The following is a 7,163-nucleotide window of genomic DNA, read 5'->3' as shown; positions in this document are numbered from 1 at the left end:
GTAGCTATAGTCTCTATTTTCTTATTTGATGACCACTGAAGTGTTCCTAGGCCCGGTTGTAAACCTAAGAGTTGATGTATTGATGGGAGCAGCTGGAAGTTCAAGATGTTGTTGTGATTCTTTTTTTCTTAATCCCTCTTTTGTATATGTGATACTAAGCAGATGATGAAACGTTACTTTTGAGGATTTAACAAGGAAGGAGAAAGAAAGACCCACATTTCTGGGTGAAGTCTGCCCTTCTGTGTGGAAAAATGGATTGCGACTGTTCTCAAGTCTGTCTTTTGGTAATTGCACCTGACTTTAGGATCCAAAAAAAATTTGTTTTGCCAAGTTGTGCCTTTCCTTCTGGAATTGTAAGTGAACACAATAATAGTACCCGTTTACACTGTGAAGTGGATATTATTACAGAGAATACACCAGAGGCTTTCTCACTTGTAAAGGTAATAATTCCTTGTGAATGTATGATCTACGGAGAAACCGCTGTAGTTTTTACCTGCTGATGCTGTCTGTTGGAGAATAAATTTTGGATGGTTCTTTTTTTCACCAAAAAAAAAAAAAAAGGTTCTTTTTTTTTTTAATTATAAAGCTACTTTTAATACTTTGGGGTGAGTCCCACAGGAATAAAAAACACTGGGAAGGAATAACCCCCTCACCCCCAGGAGTGGTCCAGGGGGAGAGAGGCTACCTGAGGGGAAGGAAGCACAAAAGGGATTCGCTGTGGACTGAGGGCAAAGGGAATGCCATCAGTGCTGGGACCTGTGAGCACTACAGGAGAAAACGCGAGCGTGGTGGGACTGGCTCCAGGCACACAGGCGAAGGGCAAGAGGGTTGGACACGAAGCCACGAAGCTACTTGGGTTCCTCCTTCTCATTTGCCTTTTTCTGTTTCTGCTACATGATCTCTGAGTCCCTCTGCTTGCGGGCGGCAGCAGAAAGCCCGTCAGCTCAGTGCTTTCCCTTAACCAAGTCGCTCTGCTTTTTCATGTTCTTCTGGCAGGTGAGCTCGTGCGGGTTACCATGGGTCATGGCGGCGGCAGCAGCTCCGGCCTGCTCCGTTCTTCTTTTTTTTTTTTTTTTCTGTTGAGGAAAACCAGCATCAGGTGTGGGTGGATCCAGGGGCTCAGAGAAAGCCATCAGGACTTGTTCTATCTCTCCCTCTTCAGGCTCTGCTTTCTGCCAGTCTCTTTCCACTGGTGGGCTGGTGAGGCCCTGACCACTCTGTGTTAACATAATCTTTACATCAAGCCTTGTGGGGTTTATTTTTTTTAATAAAAAAATTATTTATTTTTGCCTGCATTGGGTCTTTGTTGCTGCACGTGGGCTTTCTTTAGTTGCAGTGAGCAGGGGCTACTCTTCGTTGTGGTGCACGGGTTTCTCATTGCAGTGGCTTCTTTTGTTGTGGAGCACGGGTTCTAGGCGCGCGGGCTTCAGTAGCTGTGGCACGCAGGCTCAGTAGTTGTGGCTCATGGGCTCTATAGCGCAGGCTCAGTAGTTGTGGGCTTAGTTGCTTAGCACGGGCTTAGTTGCTCCGTGGCATGTGGGATCTTCCCGGACCAGGGATCGAACACTTGTCCCCTAAATTGGCAGGCGGATTCTCAACCACTGCGCCATCAGGGAAGCCCCAAGCCTTGTGGGGTTTATCTTTTCCATTAATTCCAGAAAAAGTTTTAGAAAGAGTCTTTCTGACTAAGATTGAACCAGCCAATTGTTATGGATTGAATTGTATCTCCCCCCTCCCCTCAAAAGATACGTTGAAGTCCTGACCTCCAGAATGTAATGTTATTTGGAAATAGCTTTGTTGTAGATATAATTAGTTAAGTTATAATGAGGTTATACAGGAACAGGGTGGGCTAGTAATCCAGTGTGACTGATGTCCTTATAAGAAGGGGAGAGAGAGACACAAATTAAGTACCTTAAACACAGAAATTAATTTTCTCACAGTTCTGGAAGCTAAAAGTCCAAGATCAAGGTGTAGGCAGGTTTGGTTTCTCCTGAGGCCTCTCTCCTTAGCTTCCCTGGTGTCTCTTCCTTTTCTTATAAGGACAGTAGTCCTATTGGATTAGAGCTCTACCCTAATGGCCTCATTTTTTTTTCACATCTTTATTGGAGTATAAATGCTTTACAATACTGTGTTAGTTTCTGCTGTACAACAAAGTGAATCAGCTATATGTATACATATATCCCCATATCCCCTCCCTCTTGCGTCTCCCTCCCACCCTCCCTCTCCCACCCCTCTAGATCGTCACAAAGCACTGAGCTGATCTCCCTGTGCTATGCAGCAGCTTCCCACTAGCCATCTATTTTACATTTGGTAGTGTATATATGTCCATGCCACTCTCTCACTTCATCCCAGCTTCCCCTTATCTCCCTTGCCCTCAAGTCTGTTCTCGTCTACATCTGTGTCTTTATTCCTGCCCTGCCACTAGGTTCATCAGTACCGCTTTTTAAAATCCCATATATATGTGTTAGCATATGGTATTTGTTTTTCTCTTTCTGACTTACTTCACTCTGTATGACAGACTCTAGGTACATCCACCTCACTACAAATAACTCAATTTCATTTCTTTTTATGGTTGAGTAATATTCCATTGTATATATGTGAAATGGCCTCATTCTAACTTAATCATTCTTTGAAGCCCATCTCCAGATATGGTTATGTGGTTTAGGGGCCACCCGTATGAACTCATTGAACCTTTACCTCTTTAAAATGCCCTATCTCCAAGTAAGGTTACATTCTGAGGTGCCGGGGGTTCAGACTTCAACATTTGGATTTTGGGGTGGACACAATTCAGTCCATAACAGCACTTACAACTTTCAGTTTTATTTTATTAATATTTTTGTGATTATTTTAACTCCCCTAAAAGATGGTAAGATATATCTTGCCTATATCCTTTTATCTCCCATAGTGTTTAATATATTTCTTGGATTTAGTAACTGCTCAGAATCTTTTGTTGAGTAAATGAATGGTATGTAAAGTAATTCTTGATTAATAAGAATTTCTCACTTCTCAAACTTTTGGTATAAAAAAGCTATATAGTGCAGGTAACAGTGGACTGGATGTCAAAGACCCAGGCTCTTTTCTCAACTCTGTCACTTTCTAGCTGAGATCTTGAACAAGTCAATCATTCTGGGCCTCAGTTTCCTCATCTGTAAAATGGGAATAACAATGCTTTGTGTTTGTTTTACAAGGTTGGTTATGAGTATTAATGAAATAGGTTAGTCATTCAGAAAATATTTGGGGGCACCTACTGTATACTAGGCACTGTTCTAGGCATGTGGGATATAGTGGTGTACAAGCTAGGCAGGGTTCCTGTCCTCATGGTTCTGCTGGGGGAACAGGTGATTAATGTGATCACCAGTTTAGAAAATAATTTCAGAAAGTGCTAAATTCTATGTAGGCAATAAAGCAAGGGATGTCAGAGTGAAGACTTACCTCCTAGAAAGGGTAGTTAGGGAAGACCTCTCTGGGGAGATGACATTTGAGCCAAGACGTGAATAACGGGTGGCTATTCCCCGGGGGAAGAGTGTTCCAGGCAGAAGGAAGGAGGAGCAGAGGTAGTGAATGTGAATGCCCATGCAAGCCAGCAGAGTAATGACGTTTAAAATGTGAGGTTCTGTCAACGTACAAGGCTTTCCAGGCATCGCAGAAAGATCCGTGGAGTCAGTTGTCCCTGACTCAACCACATGTAGAGTTGGGACATCACTTCTCACGTGTGTGACCTTAGGCACAACATTGCCTTGAGTGGCTTCCTTCTCCGTGTCCTGCCCTGCCTGGCTGCTAGCACTGGGAGACCAAGTGGGTGAAGGCACTTTAAAAACATAAAGTGCTGTACAGTTTCCAGGTGGTATCATTATTTGAAAACATGGTACCCACGATTAAGAGATTTGGACTTTGAATGCAAATAGCTTGCTGATCAAATTTTCTGAGGAGAGCTGCAGTTACCCTGTTTAGGGCTCAAAAATGTCTGTGTCAGGCTTTTCAAAGCAAATTGATAGGAATTAAGTAGATGCTGTAGCCCTGTTCTGCAAGCTGTCTTTTGTGCGGGTTGAATTCCAACTTTCTTTCCTACTGAGCCTCTGTACATAAGATTTGATATGGGCAACCACCCTGTTGGGGCTTTTGGATGCCTCTGAAAATATCCTGGGGTCAGGTCACTTGATGTGTGTGTGTGTGTGTGTGTGTGTGTGTGTATTTAGTGTTTTGCATTGGAACAGAATATTCCAGAAGAGCACCTTCTGCTCAGATATCTTAAGCATTCCCCTATCACCAGAACTGATGTGACTGAACCCTGTACACATATTTCTTGAGTAGTGAAATTGTACCCAAGACACATATAAATGACCTAGTAACAGAGCTTTCTTTAAAGAAGAGCTGATTACTTCAAAGTCCTTGACAGTAAAGTGTATTTCCTTTGAACTTGTTCCCAGGTTTCTCCCCCACTCCCCGTGAACCATCTCCCCACGCTTCCTTCCCCCCAACCTTATCTGCTTTACACTTAAACTTTCATGACGTAAGCATCCTGAAGTGTGCACGGATTCCCCATTACTGCTCACTCTCAAGTCTGCTGGCTGCCAAGGCCTTTAAGATAATGGCTCTGCACACTGGAAGGTCATTGCTGAGAGGGTCTAGGCAGTAGTGGAACTGTCAGGAAAAGGAAGCCCTGCTTCCCATTTTTATCTGTGATGAAGGAAGTAAGAAGTCCCGGGGCAGTTTTTACCAAGTCTGAGTTTGGAAAACAACCAGGATTGTGCTAAAAACCTTCCTAGGTGATGCTTTGGCTGTTGGAGGTTTGATCCATTCATCCTCTCTCTGTTTCTGACTCCTCCCTCTATGTCTGTTGGTTGGACTCTTGGTCTCTGTCTATCTCTCTGTTTCTTTCTGTGTCTCTCTTGCTCTTCCCTGCCCCCTCATCCGTTATTGATTCGCCTCATTAGAATAAAGTTCTGTTCCACTAGTAGGGTTTCATAATTGAAGCTCTGGGGCATATCAAATGGAACAGCTAATGGTGACTTTTTTTTCCCCCCAAGGCAGGTTATCTATTATGAATGGCTAGGCAATCAGAGATCAAAAGGCTTGTTTCCCCCAATGAATTAGCGGATTTTAGAATGAGATGAGATGAAATGGAGCCAATAGGCATTCTTTAAAGAGAAGGGTTTGGAGCTGGAGGTCTGAAACTCAGGACTGTGGAGACTTCTTGCTTTGGTTTCAGAGTTTTGGACAGCTTGTGTGCAAAGCTAGGGGGCCGGCAGTGTGTGCTGGGATGACTGGGAAGCTTAGGCACAGGGGAGGTTTTAGCAAGCTGGTGGGTGTGAGTGGCCTCTGCAGTCTGAAGGGCTGATAAGAACCTACCATCAACTGCTGGGACTGTGTTCTCTCTGCCTCAGCTTCTCTTAGCCAGGCTTCCCAAGCAGTGTTGGAGTTGTGATTTCCAGAGGAGTGATGCCGGGAAGATTCTCTGGACACCCCCAGGTGGAAATATTTTTCTCAAGGTGTTATCTTTGCTGCTTTCCTGGGTTTACTCTGGGGAGATTGTGGCAGCTGTTGTGATTGTTCTCTGTCTGTCTCTCTGTCTCTGTCTCTGTTTTTGTCAGCCTCTGTCTCTGTATCTGTGTCTCTCTCTCATACACACACCCTGCATCGTGGCTTCCTTCTGCAGCATAACCAGAAACCCACATTCTGAGCTATAGAGACAGAAAATCCTGTGGAAGCACATTGGGCTAATGAGGGAAAGTGACTAGTGACTATAACTTTTATAGCTTTTATGAATTCACTAGAAGTGAATTGTTTAGACATTACTAAATAATACAGGTTCAATGTAGAAAAATCAGAAAATAGATAAACAAAAAAGAAAATTACTCAGTGTACAAGGAATTTCTTTTTTTATTAAATACTATTTCTTGAAATTGAAAAAGTAATCTATGAACAGTAAAAAATATTCAAACACTTTAGAAGAGCATGAAATACAGTAAGATGCCCTCTCAGTGGACCCCCAGAAAGAGAAAATTCCAGACAGAAAGTCCAGAAATTTACTTTGTTCAAATTGTGTATCTCTGTGTATATGAACTTAAAAAAAAGGGAACATAATGTACATACTATTCTGCATCTTATTTTTTTACTTAAGACATTTTGGCCATCTTTTCAGGATAGTACATAACAGATGAATTGTTTAATATGGCAAATATTCATTAGTCACCATGTGCAATTATGAATACCATGCTAATTTGTGAATAACATATTAGAACACAAAGAAGCAAAAAGAAAATGGACCCTCAGCACTACTGGGAAATTATACTTCATTATTCAAGAATCTATCACATTTATGCTACCTTAGGGGAAGGATTTGACAAATTAGTCTTTTCTCTAACGTAAGCACTCCCACCATACAAACCCTCCTGCACTCTGCCTTCCTGTCTTTGATGTCAGCAGAGCCACGATCCACAAACCTTCGTGGCATTCGGACTCAGCCATCTCTTCAAGGATATGGGGCAAGAGGTGAGCAGAACTGCTTCCCTGGAGCCTGAATGGCATTGGTCCGAAAAGCAGGTATTTAGGGAACGGGCCATGCTTGCTATAGTGTTGAACACTGACGGACAAAGGTGCCCATGTGTTCTTCAAGGAATATATTTTTTTCTGACATGTGAGGTCTTCTAAAATGTGGGGGCCAGAGTAGGACCCTTCCTGTCAGTCTCTGGGTGGTACTGTACACTGATCTGACCCTAGTGGTGGTTAAAAATGTTGAGTTACATCCCTATGGTTGGTAATACATGCTGCTCTGAGACCCACCTGATCCCTCCCCAGGACCCTTGCTGACCTGGTACTCCTTAAAGACCATGTCCCTGACCCTCCCCATGATCCAGAACTAAAAGGTTAATGCCAAACTCAGCGAAGGCCTCCAGAACACTCCTCTAGAGCTGTTGCCTGTACTTGTTCTGATTGGATGGTAGATGTGCCAATCAGGTTGTTAGATATGAGTAAATAACCAATGAAAACTATGCCCTTGCTTCTGTAGAGTCAATTTTGCGAGAGGGAGACCAGTGATGATAGGAGCAAGGTGGGTACTATGAGAGGACAAAGCCCAGGTAATGGGCTGGGGTGCTACAGGTTACCTTCATTTGATCGGAGGGTACATTGAGGCTACCTTGACCACTTTGGTTTCCTCAGAA

At 43.3% G+C, this 7,163-nt stretch overlaps 1 pseudogene across 1 annotated transcript; it reads right to left on the bottom strand.

The window, feature by feature from the left end:
• Nucleotides 1-618: 618 nt before the first annotated feature.
• LOC309804368 lies at nucleotides 619-1,226 on the bottom strand (annotated as a pseudogene). The gene has a single exon. The product of its transcript is annotated as an uncharacterized misc_RNA (transcript).
• Between the last annotated feature and the right edge of the window lie 5,937 nt (nucleotides 1,227-7,163).

The sequence above is a fragment of the Mesoplodon mirus genome (genome assembly GCF_964341445.2).
Source record: "Mesoplodon mirus genome assembly, chromosome: 5".
Taxonomy (NCBI): domain Eukaryota; kingdom Metazoa; phylum Chordata; class Mammalia; order Artiodactyla; family Ziphiidae; genus Mesoplodon; species Mesoplodon mirus.
Note: the sequence above shows the minus strand (reverse complement) of the source record. Positions and strands in the feature narration are given on the sequence as shown.